This window comes from Poecilia reticulata, linkage group LG1 (genome assembly GCF_000633615.1).
Source record: "Poecilia reticulata strain Guanapo linkage group LG1, Guppy_female_1.0+MT, whole genome shotgun sequence".
NCBI classification, from domain to species: domain Eukaryota; kingdom Metazoa; phylum Chordata; class Actinopteri; order Cyprinodontiformes; family Poeciliidae; genus Poecilia; species Poecilia reticulata.
Genome location: NC_024331.1, coordinates 16,475,411 through 16,495,259, shown reverse-complemented (window position 1 = coordinate 16,495,259; position 19,849 = coordinate 16,475,411). Strand labels below are relative to the sequence as shown.

Here is a 19,849-nt window from a genome sequence, read left to right as displayed (position 1 = left end):
TATATATACTGCTCAAAAAAATAAAGGGAACACTTCAGTGTTCACTTAAATGTTAAAGTGTTCCCTTTATTTTTTTGAGCAGTGTATATAGTGCTAGTAATGTTTTCCTCAGAACCGTTTGTTTAACAGTTTAAGTCCTAAAAAGTGAGACTCTTTGACAATTAAAAGATAATATAACTTCATGGCTCCACTAATAAAGGTTCAAAGGGCAAAAAATGGAAATTCTAATATTCTACCAGAAAAGATTGCACTTTAAACAAAGTTTGTAAATCTCCCAAAAATAGAGATTTACAGACACTCTTTTTGGTATAGCAAAATCCAATTTGGGATCCAGATTTGGTTTTTGTGAGCGTACAGGAACATATATGGATGTTTTTAATGATAGGAATATTTGAGAAACAGTCAGTTTATTTTTTACGATGTGTCTTGAAGGCAGAAGCGACATTTGTGACGCATTAAAAGAAATTTAATGCAAAGTTACCTCATCCTGTTATTTTGATTCTTCTCAACCCATGAACGTAGTTGCATCATTCCTCACGAAAATGGATACAGTTCACACTGCAAATGTTTTGTTATCAGTCCCCAGTCAGCCCCAAAGGAGAGGGTGTGGATGGAGTTAATTAATTGTTAAACAGCAGGGAATCAGCCTGAATTTTGTTGACTGTTTCTATCTCACTGAAGAGTACATCTAATCTTAAACATGTGGCTCAAAGTTGAAGATTTATGCATGACAACAGGCAGCATAAAGAAAATGACTGCTGCTGCCTATTTTTATTCAAAAAAACAAAACTTGTGTTGGCTCTTTGACATCATGTTTCCTGTTGTTCTCTTCCAAAAGCTGAAAAATTATACTTTTCACATTTTCTCATTTCGCAAACTTCAGTGAATTTTATTGAGATTTTATATGATAGATCAACAGAAAGTGGTGCAAAATTGTGAAGTTTTGTCAATAAAATCTGAAAAGTGGGTCATGCATTTGTATTTAGCTTCAATTGTAAGTCTTTTTAGGTTATGTCTTCACCAGCTAATCACTTCAACACACTTTTTCAGTTACTTTTTTTCAAAAGAAATGGCCCAAACTCATACAGTTGTTAATGGTCGAACATTGACTTTCAATTCTCGCAACACATATATTCTCATTTGTACAGAATCTGGACTTTGGGCCATCATTACACTTTAGAATGAATGGATATAAACAACACTATTGTGACTACAGCTGTGTGTTTATGATAAACACTGGAAGATAAACCTCCTCACCATATTGTATAGCCTCTAAGAGGCTTTCTGTCAAAAACGCCTATTTATCTTTGTCTATCTTTGACTGGCTTCCTTGTCCCACAGCATGATGCGACCACCATCTTGTTTCGTGGTAACATGCGTGGTGTTAGACCTGTGTTTCATATTGGTCAGAAATGTATTATAGTTACTTATTAGCAGAGCAGCACTTTTTACATTTGCTGTGTGACGTATATGACTTGTGGAAGCATTTTTTATGGTTTTGTCTCAACAATGGGTTTTTACATAAATGCCTGACTGTTGTAGTTGACAACCAACTTTTGTCAGATTCACCAACTTAAGTTGTGGATTTCTGTGGCTCCTCCAGAGTAACTAATGGTCTGTTGGTTGCATCTAAATCTAAAACCCTCTGTTGTATTCACTGATTTTCATTATGGTGTTTGTGCAATTATGTTCTCCAACAAACTTTCTCTTTTGAAAATAACTTTAGTTCTCCATGAACTTTTTATTCTGTCTCACAATCATCTACTACTTGTCTTTAGCCATATAAAACTCTAATAATATACATTATTGTTAGTGTTTGTGGGGATACAACATGCAGCATAATGTAAGGAACTGCAGATTTTAATTCACTTTTGCCATTGAAACAAGTGCCGTACTTGCAAAAAGTACAAAGAGCTATAAAAGAAATGGCAAAAGGAACCACTTTGTTTGTAAGTAATAAAAAACATGTCTGAATCAAAGGACAGGTGTATAAAAAAATAGGTGTTGGTTCCAATTTTTACTTCAAAAATTGTAGTTGTTCCAAATTTCACACATGGTAAAACAGCAAAGATGTGACTGGATGTTAAATGATCTAAAAGCTGCCCTGAAATCAAGAATCCAGATCGATTCAGTCACTCAGTCTCTGCCTCTTTCTCAATGAAATTCTTCAAACGCATTAGATGAAGGAGCTGAAACCCAAGCCTGGAATTACATACATGTTTGGAGTTCAGCAACTTGTTCATTTGTTTTATCTGACCACCTTCTTGTGTCCTTTGCATAAATTTATTTGTATTGGCCCCAGCCACACTGGACTCGGCGACTCTGTTTATATATTTGAACAAGGACTGTTGAAGGCAGGGGGAAATGTTCGACTAAACTAGAGCCTGGTTCTCTCTAACATTTATACACACTGGTCTGTCTTTGAGGGGAAACTGTTTACCTCAGCTGGTTCTGTCCAACAGGCGGCCCAAGACTCAGATCTGTGCTCTGGAAAAGCAAAAAAAATAAAATATAATAAAAATGCAGTAGCAGAAGAAAAGCTTGCAAGATGTGTATGTATGAAGAAATATTGCACCAGGAGGCAGACAGGCTAAGAGAAACAAAAAGCACATAAAAAAACCAAAAAACAGAAGGAAACAAATGGGAATCAGTTGCACAACAAGATCACCTTACAGGAAGCGCACGCTCTGATACTTTAGCTGCTGACCTCTGGTGTGCAGGCGTGGGGGTGGAGGGCGACAAGGCCTCTGCAGGGCCCATCTGCACTGCTTGTCCCCATGTGACCATGTGTAGCACCTGGCCCCGCGCCAGCGCCCAACGCCCCTTTGTGGTGGTCAGAATGGCCGGCTGGAGTCTGCCTTTGATCCTGGGCCAACTATTCATCTCTAAAGGAAGAGGAAGAGCAGAAAAAAAGAGAAAAAGATAAACAGAAAAAAGAAGGGGGGAGAGAGGGGGGGGCGAGGTTGGTGAGAAAGAAAAAGTCAACCTCTGCTGCCAATTATTGGAAAAACATCAAGGTCTTGTGTGTGAGCGTAAACAGAAAAAAGGGAGGGATGGGGGGGACACAAGAAGCTGTTTGATGGCTTGGTTTGGTGTTAGTAGGGCGATTGCAGCGAGGCAAGGCAGAGGCTGACCTGCAGGAGGCGATTACAGGTGGAGAGAGATATTTGTTTGTTGTTAAGGCTAACCTTTTTTCTAAATGCTGTGTTTTTTTGGTCTCCTTTCTTTTTTTTTTTTTTTTTTACCTGTACTTCTCCCACTATCTCTTTCAGACTCCCTCGTCCCCCCTTGTTGTTGCCACCCTTATCTTTGCCTTTCTTTCCGTTGCCACTATGGGCTGTTAAACCAGTGTACAAGGAGAAATAAAGGTCAACTTTCTGTCATTGTTGATCCGTCTGTCTACAAGTTGTCCTTTAAGCCCTTGATACTAATAATACAAACACACGCAAACATGCTAGAAAACTGAGAAAAACCCTAATTAAAATGAGTTAAACTACCAAATATCGAGGACACTGGTCTTGTGTAAACATGGAAATTGAAATTCAGATGTTTGCATGTTTTCTGTCTCTTCTCATGTCACCAGGCCTTTGTCTGAGCAGAAAGTGTGAATTGTACTGTAAGCCATTTGTTTCATCAGGTATGTGGTAGAAGGTCTTTGAACAATGCTCATATGCATCACTTTGCCTCTTCCTTTCCGCCTTCGTCCTTGTGGACAAAGAAACAAGAACAGACAGCAGCGTCTGCATCGATCACCGAGGACGAGCTTCTACTGCCTTTGTCTCTCTCTGTCTGACGTCGTTCTTTTCCCTTTCATGTTTGTGTTTCTTGTCCGTCTCCCGGGACCTACTTGTGTGCCGAGAAACCAACAAAAATACCAAAAAACTGAACATGAAAATGCCCCGCAGTCCTTTAAACACTTGTCATTTGTCCTTTGTGCGAATTATGGCGAGAGTTGCTATAGAAACTGGACTTCTGAAAAATATTTTTTCATGTTTTCAACAGTTCTTTTTTTTTTTTCATTAAGTTTTCTGGTCAGGCGTAGAGAAACAAGCAGAAGAAAATGGACAGTGAGAAAGAAAACTGCTGTCAATTATGAGTGCGGGGGAATGATGAAAAAAAAACGAGCCGTTTAAAAATCCAATTTGCCATGGGGGGAGAGATGAGAGATGAGTGAAGGACAGTCAATGTACTGTGACTCTCTCTATGGACACACTGACTAATGTTATGCTTTTTTTTTCTCTGAAAGGAATCAGATGAAAGGGACCAGAGTTTGCTTGGATGTTTAGTCCGCAGTTTAATCACTGAGCGTTTCGCTGGAATGAGGCTGCTGGCCTCATTGTGTTTTCAACATGTTTGAATCTGTCAAACCTGCGCCTTTTCTTTTTCCTCCCATTGTTTGGGTTTATGCGCCGTGTATGACCACCAGTGCGATTGTGCGTTCATTGGATTCTTGGTACCTGCACCCAGCCACGGGCGTTTAATTCGCCTAGCAGGCAGGAGCATTATCACACTCCCATCACTAATCCCCGTGGAATGAAACACCGACACTTTGATGTCTGCCAAAGAACGCTGCTGCGGTATTTGGAGGAAAGACCGTGCATCACGTACAAACCATAATTAACAATCTATAGCTGGACCGTAGCCAGGTGGAGGAGAAGAGAGGGGGAAAAAAATTGAGAAAGATACGAGTGGTGTAGAGCTTGAGGCAAACTGATAAAGCTTAGAGGATATAATATAAATCATTGTGTGCGGCTGTGTGGATATGTACATGCTCAGGGTCGGAAGATGTTAGAAAACGTGTCACCGGTCCCTATTCGCTTTTAAAGGCCTTTTCGGTGATTAACGCTGAGCTCACACGATGCACAGCAACAACCTGAACAGATTTCATAAAAAATAAATAAATAAATAAATAAAAAAAGACAATAAACCAATGCATTCTTTATGAAACAGACCAGGACTGAAAATGTATGCAGTGTCCTGGTCATTTTTCTACAACTACAAACGTTATTGGACTTTTTGCTGAGAGTTTATGTAACAAACAGACATAAAACGTGGAGGGTTACAAGTTATCTCAGTGAAAGAAAAATGTTAAGCTAAATGGTTTTCACATTCTTACTGCAAAACTGTTGTGCTGTCTTTGCCATGTAGCTGTTCGCCACAATCTGTAGGACCAGCTTTTGAAAAATAATGGCCAAATAGTTTTTCTTTTGACTTGGGCCATTATGTTTAAGAAGGTGATGATATCTATAACACTTTGTGGCGTCTCTCAGGTTTTGATTAATCACCTGACAATTTTAAAATCTTGCCATGTGAAGTGGCCAAAACACGGAATGAGAGCCGATATGACAGTGTGACACAATCCAATACTCTGTGACACAATATGAAATAAAACGACAATCCATAGTTAAAAAATACATAATGAATAAATTGATACATGGGTTTTTGTCTTCATCTACTGTAAATCTTTGATAGAATCTGTCAAAGCGACAGTGAGTTCACATCAGGTAGTGGACCGGGCGACAGGTCTGATGAAAATAAAGCCCTACAACTTGCGCTGGCTCTGAGAAGTCCTTCAAATGCTCAGGCACACAAAGCCCAACTTCCCATGCCACCTACGCACCTTCTGGTGAGGAAACGCAGATAGGTGAGTGCCAGGCCTCATAACAACGCATGCGAATGTGTGTGTGTGTGTGTGTGTGTGTGTGTGTGTGTGTGAGTCGAGCACAAACCGGAGCACGCAAGCTACACCTCATACATCTAATGTAAGAGGATAAATCCCCCCCCAAAAAACCAAAGGCTTTCATCAAAGCAAGTGAGAGAGGATGTCTTCTAAAGATGAAAGCAAGGGATATTCTCTCATTTCAGCTCGGCTCTCCCTCACTCATTCTTTTAAAATCCTTGAAGAATCATCCAGGAAAAGAGAGAGAGAGGGAAGGGGCTAAAAGTTATTTACGTCCCACGCTGTGTTATGTGGCTTGTCACTTCTTATTTTCTCCCAGGGTTGTCCTACTGGTAGACTTCAGTCAACTCTCTCCAAGCCTGTATTTGCTGAGGTAATTACAAAGTGACAGCTTTAAATCCTCTGCCACACAAACAACACACACACACACGCACTTATGAGCAAATATAGTATTGTGGTTCTTCGAAATCAGTGTAGTTTGGTACCATATGCAGTGTCCATCTGAGCCACAACAGTTTTTCCTCATTTGTAATTCTAAAAAAGCAGAGGCCAACCTTTCTGAAGTATCTTGAAAACAGAGAAGACACCGATTGTTTTCTGTGTTCCCCATTTAAGATTTGTAGGATACAAATTCACACAAACTCTTCAACCTCCCATATCCAGAGGTGATTGTAAGCACATCTTTGATCCATTTTTTCCCCTTTTCTTCTGTTAGGAGGTGCATTGCCCATACACCTTACCCATGACAAATATAATGCGATTTGGTAGTATCTCTGAATGGCAGGAAAACCGACTGACAGAAATTAATAAGTTGCCACATCAGTACAGGAATCGGAAGAGGGAGGAAGCTGTGGGGGAGGTAGTGGGGCTTCCTGGCAGCAAAACACAGAGATCATCAAATTATCTTTAGAGGCATACCGTCATGGTAAAAGCCAAGCGCACACAGAGCACAACCTGCCCGCAATCTCCTGCTGCACACAATGCTGGTCTGTCATCTCCTGTTTGGATCACCACTGCAAATAAAAAAATTTAAAAAAGCTGATGTCTCCACAGAACCTGTGGAGACCCTGCTGCCAAATTTCAGTCAGATCGTCCCAGATCTCCCAAAAAGGCGTCTCTCTTCGTGCTCAGAGCGCAGCACCATGGGTCCAGAATAGTAAACCGAAACGATTTGCTGGGTGTAATATCTTAGACTGGAACCAATTAGACCACTGGTCCTGTTAGGGGGTGGGCATTTGTCTAATCTTTTATTATAAATTTCTTGTCATAATAAGTATTTTAATCTATCGTTGTCATGATAAATTTCCAGTTAAACTGTCCTAATATTTGGAATTTTTTTTTTTACTGTTTTCTCCAGTTGTTCAATGACAGTAACTGCATTTAATTACATTTGAAAACATAATTAAATGCAGTTACTTAGTTTTTATGTGACTGGTGTCCTAAAGAAGCATTTCACAAATGGATATGGTTTTCAAGAGCAGTATTTGTGTTGGTGGAGCTACGATTACTGTGCCATGCAGTTACAGCCAAATAGTTACTTAAAAAAAGAAGTAATAAATAGTTCCTATCTGTTATCACAATAACACCACAAAATGTTGCAATAAGATATTACCCACCCCAACATCCATATATCAGAAAAGTGAGAGGAGGGAAGCAAGCTTTTATAGTGACAGTTTCTTATTTTCAGTAGATTCTGACAAATCTATTCAAGTCTCTGGTAGAAATGTTTAAATATTGTCAAAACAAATGAATCTTTTGTTGCAAAAGCAAAATCTCACACTGAAAAAGTTTGAAAAAAAAAATCTAACCTTTAATTTGAATACAATACAGCAGTTAATACATTAGAGAACAATTAAGTTGAGGTTTTGCTCAAACGTCCTTCTTTAAGTCAGTTCTATCACCGAGATGAATGATTTTCTCTTTAGAAACGGCTGCTTCAGGCACACGACACTCACAGCAGTTCACATTTTAAACAGTAGATGGAACTGCAGAAAAAAAAAATCTGCCTGTATTAAATAAAAAGCAGAACAGCATTTCACATACATTCCTTTTACTAGAGTTCTCGGTTGTTTCAGTGCAACCGTTTTTCTTCTCTGTTGATGTAAAATTTGTAACCACACACAGACTTATTACTCATACAAATTTAGAAAGAAAAACTGACCAAACATGTTTTGGGATTATGGGAGGAAGCAGGAGTACCTGGAGAGAATCGATGCAGGATTTCAACCTATTGCTGCAAGGCACCAGAGCTAACAACTGCAGCAACACGCAGCCAAGACCAGAACTAGTAAGTTTGAATGAAATGTCTTCTCCAATGATGTTTTACAAGGTTGGTGCAAATAGAAAGAGGGATTTTTGACCAATACCTGTTGCATCAAGATAATCATCATCTAGCGTCTTCATAGACACACTCATACCTAAGCACAATTTAAGAGTAATCAATTAATAGTAATCAGTCATGCTTTTACCAGCATTTTACTGTACTTAAAATGTTTATGACAATTGGCCTAGCTCAGTTAAAATGTCGTTCTTTTAAGTAACAACAACAGCGAGTATTGACACTTATTGTTAAGCAAGATCAACTTTATACAGCTTTAATGTCTTCCCATGATTAATTGGAGTTGATTTGTTATATTACTAAAAGTCAACAGTGGTGGATTTACAATGCAGCCTTCTACATAGATGAGCAGTGCCTTAACTATAAACCAGTGATGTAGAAGCAAACAATCCCAGGACAAAAATCCAGAACTAGATTAACTTGGCATAGAGTAAACACTAAACAGCAGCTTCAGATCAGCAGCTCACCCGCTGCAAATCATCAATCCCTTCCAGAATTTCAATACTTCCATCTGGACACTGGATGGTTTTTTGGAATTACCCACAAAACCATTAGTTTTGACACAGCACTAAAAAAAATCAAGACACAAAACTTCAAGTCAACCTTATTCCGCTCCAGTTCATTTTTAAGCCGTCTTTCCATCGGAGTGTTTCTGTGTCCATTTAAGGTTTCTCAACAAGCGGTTCAAATGAAGTGGAGCATATACTCCAACAAATGCTTTTAATGTTAAACAAACAGCAATGTAAATACAATTTAGTGTTGACTTGAACAGCAATGAGTTTCTGTGGTAGGAGTAGTTTTCAAGGCGGCAGCAGACATCGACTTTAAAATGCCTGAGCTCAACTCTCCAAGAAGATTTATAGTTTCTACAAACTGATGTTCAAATCATTAAACTACCCACAGAAAGTCATCCCCTGCGTAATGGGAACAAAACAGGCCCCACACAGTGAAAATGTAATTCTGTCTTGAAGAACAATGCAGTTTTATTAAAGCTTAAACTTAAGGATTGGGTCGAGCCTTTTGTTTTTTCGTTTAGATTTTTCATTTTCATTTCACTTTTCTTATTTTATTTAAGTTGTATTTTCTATTTCATGTTATTCTAATTCAATTAATTTACATTCACTGTGTTAATTTTGTTCAATTATCAGACTTTACTTCATGATACATAATGTACTCTTTCTTTTCAACTACAAAAGACCTACACAATAATATAAAAAGAAAAGAGGGAGGATAAACATAATCTGCTCTGGTAATCGACTGGTTGGTCCAGGTTAACTCATGAGACACCAGAATGACTGTCAAAGAGGAAATGAGCATTTTGTATGAGACAGTTTGGGAAAATTAATGACAACACATGGTACATTCCTACGCTCATCCTATGCATATAGAGCAGACTGCATTGGGACATGCAAATATTCACGCAATTTAATAAAATATCAACATACCAAACATAAATTTATGACAGAAAAACTGGAAAAAAGAAAACCAATTCTGATCTGGAAAAATGCCAAGACACAAAACAGGAAGGTGTTCAAGGTCACTGTTGATCATGTCCAGTGAGGATCTCTGGGCCAGATGTGCCTTTATGAGCTGTGTGCGTTCGTATGTGTGTGTTTGTGTGTTTACAAAAAAAAAAAAGAGCCTGAAAAAGACAGACACATAAACAGACAGGCAGTATGAGGAGTGAGGCATGTGTTGCATGCCAAACCACTCAGCAAGACTGTGATTTATTTGGCATCTGCTAGATGGTGGTCTGGGTACAACAGGCCACCTACACCGAAGAATGACCTCTGACCTGCTTCACCTTCTGAAATTAACTCAGCTGTCCCCGCTAAATCCACAGCCAGACAGGAGGGACGAGCTGTGGGCTCACAAACACACGGGCGTACAGACGCACGAATTACGTTTTAGAATTTAGCTTTCAGCAAAAGCCCATATAGCACCACCTGTGTCAGGTCAGATCTGACAACTTCAAACAGGAGTATGGTCCTGGTGCAAATACTGAAAGTTCACTATTTGTAGTGACTTACATGCACAGCCTGAGAAGTAGTATAATAGTCAAAACATTATGCACTCAGTCATCATTGTAACAAATCGGTGGATGCAGCTGCCAATTACCCTAAAAACACTAGTAAATGTGGAGATATTTCTACCGTTTTTTTTTTTGTTTGTTTGATTTTTTTACTCTACTTGTCATCCTCCTCTCTTCTCAGGTACCTATGGCTCTAAGCTGTGTGACCTTGGACACACACTCCCCAACACAGACTCACTCACTCATCTGCTTGTACTTTTATCGGCTTCACTTTTGTTCCCTCGCTCTGAACTGTTCTTGTCTCTTCCTTCCTTTGTCGTCTCCATTGTTGTTTCCATTCCTTTGAAACTTAAAAATATCCCACCCTGACTGTGTTCTGTACATTTTGTTGCCATGGTGATTGCTATGTAGAACGAGCAAAAGATCCTTGTGCATGTGTGCGCATGTGTGTGTGCGTACTTTGGACACATGCGTGATGTGTGTTCACATGCCAGTAACCCTGCTATCAGCCAAGCACAGAGACTAAAACAATTTTCCAAGGATGCAAGAATAAAGAGAACATCAACTATCACTAAGCTATTTGGTATTCCTCTATCATTTCCCCACTATTCTCATTATTTTCATTCTCCATCTTAGATTTCCTTTCACTCTTTGTGTTTCTCTGCCGTCTTCCATCTTTAAGCCCACACCTCTCTCTACATCAGCCTTCAAACACCCTTCTGAGCCTCATGGCAACAGCTGAGACAAGGAGTGAGGAGGAGGAGGAGGAGGAAGACAGCGACAGACTGACAGCTTACTTCTCTGAAAAGTTTGGGGGAGTTTACTCTGCATGTGACAGTAAGTGAATGGACCTCATCTGGCTCGTACATTGCAGCAGCATCCAGACATCAAGGCACAACGCCTGGCAAAAGTCCTTTTTCCACTGGAACTTTGTTGCAGCCTGTCATGTTGCAGCTGTAAACTTCGACGTATCTCAGATTTTATGCGATATAGACCAACACATGGTTTTTACAAATTAAAATCTGAAAAGTCAGGATTTAATTTGCATTCGGCACTTTTGAGGAGACGTTTTATAAAACCACATTTATAGGCCATGTTTCTGTCAGCTTTGCTACATCAAGAAAATTAAGTTTTTCCCTCTTCTTTTATGCAAAATAGCTGAAGTTCAGTACGACTGAATGCAAACCCTTTGTGATTCCCACAAGGGGTTTCCATAATTGTCCAGTCTGTTTTATAAATTTGTCGGCAGCAGTGGCTCAAGTCATGGGGATTTGACCTGTGGCCGGTCATTTGCCGCCTCAAGCCCCACTCAGTCCTTCTCAGTCATTTTGCCGTAGTGTCCTTGGGCAAGATACTGAGGCCGACTGAATGGCAACCTCACCTCTGTCAGTCTGCCCAGGGCAACTGTGGCTTCAAGTGTGTGAATGATTGTAGCGTAAAGCACTTTGGAGTCCTCAGACTTCATAAAGCCCTAATACAAGAACAGCCATTTACCATTTCACAGTCAGATAGATTTAGGTCTGGACTTTTACTGGTCCACTCTAGCAGGACAGCATCTTTTCTTTTGGATCCCTGAGTTCAGATTCATTGTCCAGCCGGAAGGTGAAACTTTCCTGTCCGAAGTCTTTTGCAGCCTCTTCCGTAGTTATCATGAAACTCTGGGCTGCTTCTATAAGTATTGTTCTTCTTGCATGGTCTCTCAGTTTAAGTGAATGCCCATTTCCTAGTAAGCTTGCAGTTGTGCCTTACTCTTCCTGTTTACAGGTGATTGAACAGAGCTATGTGAATTTTTTTAAGTTTAAGATATTGTTTTTGGCCTAACCCTGATTTCAACTTCACAGCTTTCTCCTTGTCCTTTTTGTTCATAGTGATGCTGATGGTCTTTGTTTACTAATATTTTTTTTGATTTAATTTTATTTATTAACAAGTAATCAGACTGGAAGGGAGCAGAAAGAGGAGGGTGCAAGGACATGGATCCCGAGTTTGAACGGGAGTCGAACTCGGGATGGCCGCATCAACGTTTGTAGTCTCTGTGTAGCAGGTGGCCACTGTAAGCACGTTACATCACACACAGGTGGATTGCTTACCTATTGGGAGACTTTTGAAGATCATCACCAGGTATCAGATCAGAAAGGGCGTGCATATGCAGAAATCTCTTTTCAGATTTTTATTTGCTAAACATTTGATCGACTTTGTGTTGCTCAATCAAGTTTGTGGTTATAAAGTGAAAACTTTGAAAAAGCTCATAGGGAATGAATGCTTTTACATGTTGGCAGTTTGCACCCTGCACCCCTTGGGTCTAAGAAACTAAAACACATGCTCCAGAACTGCCTTTAAGGAGGCGCATCCTTGCATGATTGTTGCCTCTCTGACATCTCAACATTTGACTCTTTCTTTGCATACAGGAATCGTGTTCACAAATTGGGTGGTGCATGGCCCTTTTCCATTTATATATTCTTTAGTGTCATCAAATTAGTTTCATATTATTCTGCCATATGATGTTCCATCTGCGTAATCACGTACATATGTACTAGCTCTCTTTATATGCCTGTGCATGATTAGAAACATGCTAAGATTCATCCCCACTAATCAGAGAAGCGATAGGCTCTTTCAATCCGGGGGTGGTCCCCATGTGCATCCACCACCCCGGGAGGAGCACACAGAGAAAAAAAAAAAAAAAAAAAAAAAAAAAAGGGCCTGGTGGCTCTGTTCAACTGACTGAGTCAGCTTGTTAAAAAAAAGAAAGAAGGGATTCCAGCAAGCTATTACTCACAAGCAGGGATTACCAAGACAACAAAATGATATTGATTGATAATTTTCTTCCTCGCTGCAGATTGTTAGGTGATCATATACACCCTGAGGAACATATTTGAGACAGATAACAAACTGCTGAAACACGGTAAATGAGAGGCATGATGCAAGAATGGATGTTTCTGCCCTATGGTGAAATGACAACATCTAATCCTGCCTTGTGTGTTAAAGGATATGTCTGGTTCATCATAAATTATATTTTTGCTATGTTTTATTTAAGGAGGTTCAGCTGTTACATCTACAAGTAATAAAATAAATCATTAAACAACTAATGCAGCTGTTTACAGCGAAGAAAATAAGAGTCAGGAATAGGGCTGTTGTAAACGATTATTTTAGTAATCGAGTAATCTATATTTTTTCTTACGATTAATCGAGTAATCGGATAAAAACAATTATGAAATAAAATATTGGTAAATCTTTCATAACACCAGTGTTACTGTCGGATATGAACATCAGTCTATTTTTTCCACATTTGTGCTTCCCTACCAGTTACTTTTTTGTAGACCGGGGGGAGCAATACGGGATATTTACGGCTCCTCCGTTCAGAAACTCATCTGCCAGCTATGTTCCGCCTCCCGTTTGTTCAGACCGGGATGATATAAGTTTATTGTGCGGTTCGTCCGTAAAGCTGCTCTTACCCTGTAAGCATCAACCCTCAGCCGCCCGCAGTGTTCAGTCTCTCCGCTCACCTGTATAAATCCTCCTCAGCTTCTTCCTGCCGTTCAACCAGCAGCTCCGGAGCAGAAAGGCTGCCGAACTCCCGGCATCGCGCCGGTCATTTTAAGGATGTTTATTGGTCCCACAAAAACGATGAAAACCCGGAATTATCACCAATCAGTAAAATCGCAGCGGGCCGAACTTGAAGATTGGACGTTATGCCGCTAACACGTAGCTTCCGTCAACAAGTCAGAGGCGGTAGTCAGAGCTCCGCGCAGCGCAAATAATGTTCCGGCTGAAACACGGTGCGCTAAATAATAAAACATAAATTAACGAAGCTTCGAGGCAGGTCAATTTTCCTCGAGGAATTTTAATAATCGAGGTACTCGAATCACTCGAGGAATCGTTTCAGCCCTAGTCAGGAATCAGCTTGATTTTGACAGGTTTGTGACTTTTGTTCTGCGTTCCTTTCAATGAAATATATTAAATGTTTATATAAGCAGCGTTTTTACAAAAAAGAGGAAGAGGAAGTTGAATTAGTTTAAATATCTGTGTTATGAATCTGGGCACTAACTGCTAAGTGTTCATCAAAAAGACAGTCTGGGGAAAGAAACTGTCTGTTAAAGTTAAAGGTAAAAGTCTGAACAGTTTGTGTCCATGATGTGTCAGGTCTGCAGAGATTGTTATATATATATATATATATATATATATATATATATATATGAAAGTATATAAATACATAATCATGTGTGAACAGCTTGTTCTCAAAGCGGACTAAAACCGCAAAACTCAACATTCCTACTTAGCAGCAAAATAATGCCAATTTAATATTTTCCCTTTCTTTTTGGCTTGATGGTAACAAACAATAAGCAACCTCAAACCACACCAAGGAAGGTGAAAACCTCATGAAGTTTATCCTGGTTTGGTCTGATTACTTCTGCTACGCCATCGCTGTCTCCTCCACCTTCCCAATCTCTTCAAACAAACTTGTTTTACAGAGAGCGCATTCCTGAGTTTAGCAGATTGAGCGGATTTTCCTTCTGCTTCCATCACGCCTCAGCTCAAGCGTCTGCAAGCAGCAGCCCATTTTAAGAAGTGCTGACACTAGAAAACCCAGCATTTCTATGTGCATTCAAGGAATGCATTTTCATCCGGCTTGCAGAGTCGAAAAGAGAAGGAAAGAGTTCAGAGAGAAAATGCGGAGAGACAGTGAAATACCAGCGATGGAAGAGGATTGAGAAATACATTTAGAGAAGAAAGAAAGTGGTGTTTGCATAGATATTTTTTTCACTGGTGAATTGACTTTTATCATCGCCTTGCAACATACTTCAACTCTTGAATTTTTAAGATTTTGTCAAACTACAAACTTCACTGCATGTTATTGGGTTGTGACAGAGCAACAAAAGTAGTGCATAAAGGTTAAGTGGAAGGAAAATGATATACACATTTACATTTTTCTTACAATTGAACATCTGAAAAATATGGCATAAACATTTATATCTATCTCACCAGAGTCAGTACCTTGAAATAGACTCTTTTTCTGAAATTACAGCTGCAAGACTTCCTCTACCAGTTTTACATATTTAGAGACAGAAATGTTTGACCAATTTTTCTTTGCAAAGTTTCTCAAGCTGGGATAAAGATCATGCTTGATCTATGTGTTAAATTGCAGCTCTGAATATGTGTTTAGGTTCTTTGTCTCACTGAATGCGAGGCTAAGGACCTCACTTCCAGTGCATTTACTGTTGAATTAATACAGTAAATACTCTGATTTACTGTATTAATTCAACATTGAGAATTGGGCGGAACTTCCATCTAATTCTCAAGTCCTCATCCAGAACTTTCTTCTACGATCTTCCTGTATTTAGCATAAACACTCTTTTCAAGCTAATCGATCTTGCATTGGAATTGGAAAAAGGAAAAACATCTGAAGAGCATGATGCCATCGCCTCCTTGTTTCACTTTTCTTACAGTGTTTACCGTGTGGGTCACTAAACAGGAGCCAGGAAGAAAAAGCAAGCAGAATATCGATGGGAAAGTAACCAGAATATGATGGGATTTAACAGGAGGAGCCAGCAAGGAGTGACTGAGAATGAGATGCTTAAGTAATGGGAGGTTGAATCCTGAACAAAAGACCTGGCTTAGTCTTAGTCTTTGGCTGATGAGCTAATGGGTTGCAGGTGTGGGGAGAGAGCAGAAGCCAGGTTGAGGAAGAGAGAGAGAAAGAGGGCGAGACACATGGCGAGGGAGAACACACTGTGGACTAGACATGACAAGCATAATAACAACTACTGTAACTCAGAAAAGAACTAGACACAAGAAATAAACATAACTAAAATCACTAAGGAACTGAAGTAAAGTAAAAAAAAAAAAAAAACAGAAACAAGACTGATCTAATGAAAGTAAGAAACTAAAGAAGACAGAAATAAACAAACTCCCTATTAACTCAAACATTTTTCTGAGATTTTTGATCTTATCTGACACCTTTTTCCAAATGTGGGCTGTGTCTCCTAAGTGACTTATGGCAGAACACAAACTAGACTTCATAAAGCTTTCTTGTTCTTGCCACCCTTTCATAAAGACCAAATTTGTGGAGTACACTAGTAGCGGTCCTGGACAGATTGGCCAGGATCCACCTCAGGTGTGGATCTCTGCAGCTCCTCCAGAGTTATGATCGGCCTCTTGACTGCTTTCCTGTTTAATGTTTGCCTTGCCCATTCTGTTAAATGATTCGGAAAGGTGTGTCTTAGTAGGCTTGAAGTTGTGTTATACTCGTTTCATTTTTTAGATAGTGGATTTGATTTAGGAGATCTGCAAAGATCTGGCTGTACTTTTCCACCACTTTCCTGACCTTTCTGGTGTGTTCCTTGGTCTTCACTATGCTGTTTATGTGATTTGTGAAGGCGTTTGTTTGCTTTACAGTTTATATAGAATTTTCAGAGCAAAGAGGGATAGATAAAATATACATACACTATATATATATTTTTTTTTTTTCACAACTACTTATGTTGATATGTTCTATTGAACCCGAATAAAATACACTTAAGTTTGAGAGTTGATATAAGGCCAAATGTGAAAATGCTCAAAAGGTTTGAACATTTTTGGAAGGCAATTTGTATACCGAAAACATCTAAAAGGATGTAGGTTTCGGATTCACATATGGTTTAGTTGTGGGGGTGGGAGTGAACCCACAGACATTCCCAGACTTTAGTAATCCACAGCAGATGATGCCTGACACACATGTGTTCTCCACAAGGACAGTGACTTTGATGGATTGTGTCCAGGCAGCCATGATCACCATTTCCTGCACTCAGATTTACTGTATTTGCATCTATGTTAAATGTGTGGTTACCATGGACTGTGACAAGAAAAAAAAAAACTTGCAAAGGGAAGTCCCAGTAAGGATTGTTAAAAATTTTTCACCACCAAAGCAGGGATTTTTACGTGTGGACATTTACTTGCTCTAAGTCTATTATCACAATAAAATCAATTCAATGCATATGCAGTACGATAACCTACCGGTCCTAGACTGGTCGGACTGACCCCACATTTTATGAGTTTTTTTTAATTGATTTTTATTTTTTTCATGGTTTCAGAAATTGGCAGGCTGACAGGACATCTCCTTCGCAACACTGTCACCCTACCATGAAATCCTCCTTCCTCTCTCAGAGCATTAAGCACTGTGACTAAGACTTACTTATGCTAACTAAAAGTCTTCTTCACTACTCCTAATTTTGTCACGTTAGGAATTTTCTTAAGGCCTAAGACGCTTCTCAAAAAACTTTTGCTTTACTGAGGCAAAATTCTAAGAAAAATCGTACAATTCAAGATATTCTAAGAATGTTTCTAAAATAACATCACAAGGACTACTTTTAGTTTTAAGATTCTTTATGAATACGAGCCCTGGATGCATTATTTACTGCTTATCCAAAGTAGGGTGGTCAAGGTGACTGGTCCAAAGGGGAAACCAAGATATCCCCCACCCTAGAAACATCCTAGTGAGTGAACTTTTTTTTTTTTGCTTGTATTGAGGGTCTTATTATACTTTCCATAATATGAATAATTTGGGGATAGCATAAACTGAGACAGATTGGCTAAACATTCTTTATCCTTAAAAGATCACGTGGCTACACTGCAGCAGATAAGGCTTTGTCTACCTACTTATCTCATGGTTCATCCTGCCATCACTTATGACACCTTTATACTTGGAGTCCATCGCTAGCAGTGGACTGCTAGCGATGTCAGGATGAGTCCCGACCAAATTTATACTCACCATTTCTTTATACCTCGACATTAGGTCTGATTCAGTGACTTTAGCTGAATTAGGTTAAAGATTCAGGACTGTTTGTTTTAGGAAAAAGCACTCTCAAACCTGTAAAGAGTCTTAGAGACATTTTAAATCACAAATGTATCTTAATCAACTAATCAAATTCTTTATGTTAGAGTTTTATTTTGGACCAAAGGCTCTCAAATTATATCCCTCTGGCCACTAAGTGGCTCTAATTTATCCCCAATGGAAGAAGGAACCAAATTTTTAAAAAATGTACTGTTTGCTGCAATTTGGCCATGCTACTAAAATATTACGTGTGTTTGTATTTATATTGGATAATTGTATGTGTGTGCATTGTGCATCTTAGGTTTTGGAAAAAAAGTTTTTGTCCTGTCAATTCTTAGGGGTTGACACAATAAAAGATCACTTGGTGTTTGGTTTGCCTCTAATACAGCCATGTACATACAATCAACAGCTCAGTCTGCCTCACAACACCTGGCAAATAAATCTAAAGATATGTTTGTGTTTGTGCTTTTCTATGTTCACCACTGAGCAGCATTAGATAACAAAATCCAAAGGTTGATAGATTATTAAAATCAAAATAGTATAAAAGGCTGTGGTGTACATTCAGCCCAGAAAACTGGTATGAAACGAAAACAGGAGTATAAATGAAGGGATCCGCACGTAACAAAACAGGAGTATAATTGAAGGGATCCGCACGTAACACGCTGTATATACCCAAAATAAAGAGGTAAATGAGATTACAAACTTGTAATGAGTCTCGAGGGAGGCTAGTGATTGAGGGATGGTAAAACAGAGCACACTAAACATTTCTTGGCATCTCTCACTGTTGAAAGAGGTTCATCAGAGTTAAGATTCCCCTGCTCCTGCAGGTATCCCTCACCGTCCCTCAGCATCCTCAACTCTTCACTTCAGTCGACTGTGGGCCCCGTGGGAGCGTTGTGACTGCCAGCTGGGCAAGCGCGTTGACAGCTCTTTCCCATGGTTGGCCACTGATGCGTCGCTTTGTACCCTGAAAGAGACAGGAAGAGCACATCACCCCTGTAGGTAAGTACGGGGACATTTTATCATAGGGGAGCACCAGTGACAACGGTGGTCTCAGGCCGCTGGATATATTCTATTATTCACAGCCCAGCGTGAGCGTCAGATCTTCCTGACGATTGGCGCAGAGGCCGATGTCAGAGGTGACATCAAACAGACAGTGGCTCTGTGACAGCCGCCGACGAGGCTGCCGTCAAGGTAATACTCAGGTGCCCCGGCAAAGGTCCCCACTCTGGAGGGACAGGAGGAATCGTGAAAGGTCATCGCGCAACACAGGTCACACCTTTGATCCAACCAGAGGAAGAATCCAGTAGGGAGAGCCTTTTTGTGAGTGAGGAGTGGAGGACAATGGTTGGCTGTCAATTTGTATTTCAGGGCCACAACAAGAAGCTAAAAAGAACCAAGAGCCAGCTGCAGCAGCAGCAGCTTCATCATTATTTAATACACAGGTCACTTTAGATGCTTTGGGAGTAAGACAAGAAGTGGAAAGAATAAAAGGATCCGTGATTACTGTTATTACTAAACCACATATTTGATGAGGCCCCCCTCCAATTAGAAAGTCAATTGTCGGTTATGTATTCACACAGGCTGTGAAAAAACACTGAGGGGCTGACCCTGAAGCTTGACCTTGTTCGCTTTGAACTTCTTCTCCTCAGCCCCCCCTCCCGCCTTCCAGTTCTCCGTTTTTTCATTTTCTCCCACTCGTTCTGCCTGCACTCAGTCCCTGGGAACACATGCTTTGATTTGGCCCGTCCAGCAGCAAAAGTAAACCGCATTGCATTTTAGGAATGTAAATAGGAGAACGTGCTTTTGTCAAAAATTGATTGGATGATTCTAGCTGGACCACATAATCATTTAGAGGGCATATGTAAATACCTCTTATGATTATGGAGGAATGCGGACTATTTTCCTTTCAATGTCCAAACTGGTCATTTGGTTTAGAGACAGGAGGTCACAGCGAAGCATTTAGGAGCTGGAGGATCACTGCACGCCGTCCAC

At 39.8% G+C, this 19,849-nt stretch overlaps 1 protein-coding gene across 4 annotated transcripts in view; it reads right to left on the bottom strand.

Moving 5' to 3' along the window:
* Nucleotides 1–19,849, bottom strand: part of LOC103463737 (axin-2) — a 95,908-nt gene that overhangs the window by 55,389 nt on the left and 20,670 nt on the right. For all 4 annotated transcript variants that reach the window (XR_001776815.1, XM_017305987.1, XM_017305986.1 and 1 more), the window contains exons 2-4: nt 18,693–18,821; nt 2,708–2,885; nt 2,441–2,487 (exon numbers count right to left, since the gene is read on the bottom strand). The gene's annotated coding sequence lies outside the window, so the exon portion shown is untranslated. The remainder of the gene's footprint in view (nt 1–2,440; nt 2,488–2,707; nt 2,886–18,692; nt 18,822–19,849) is intronic.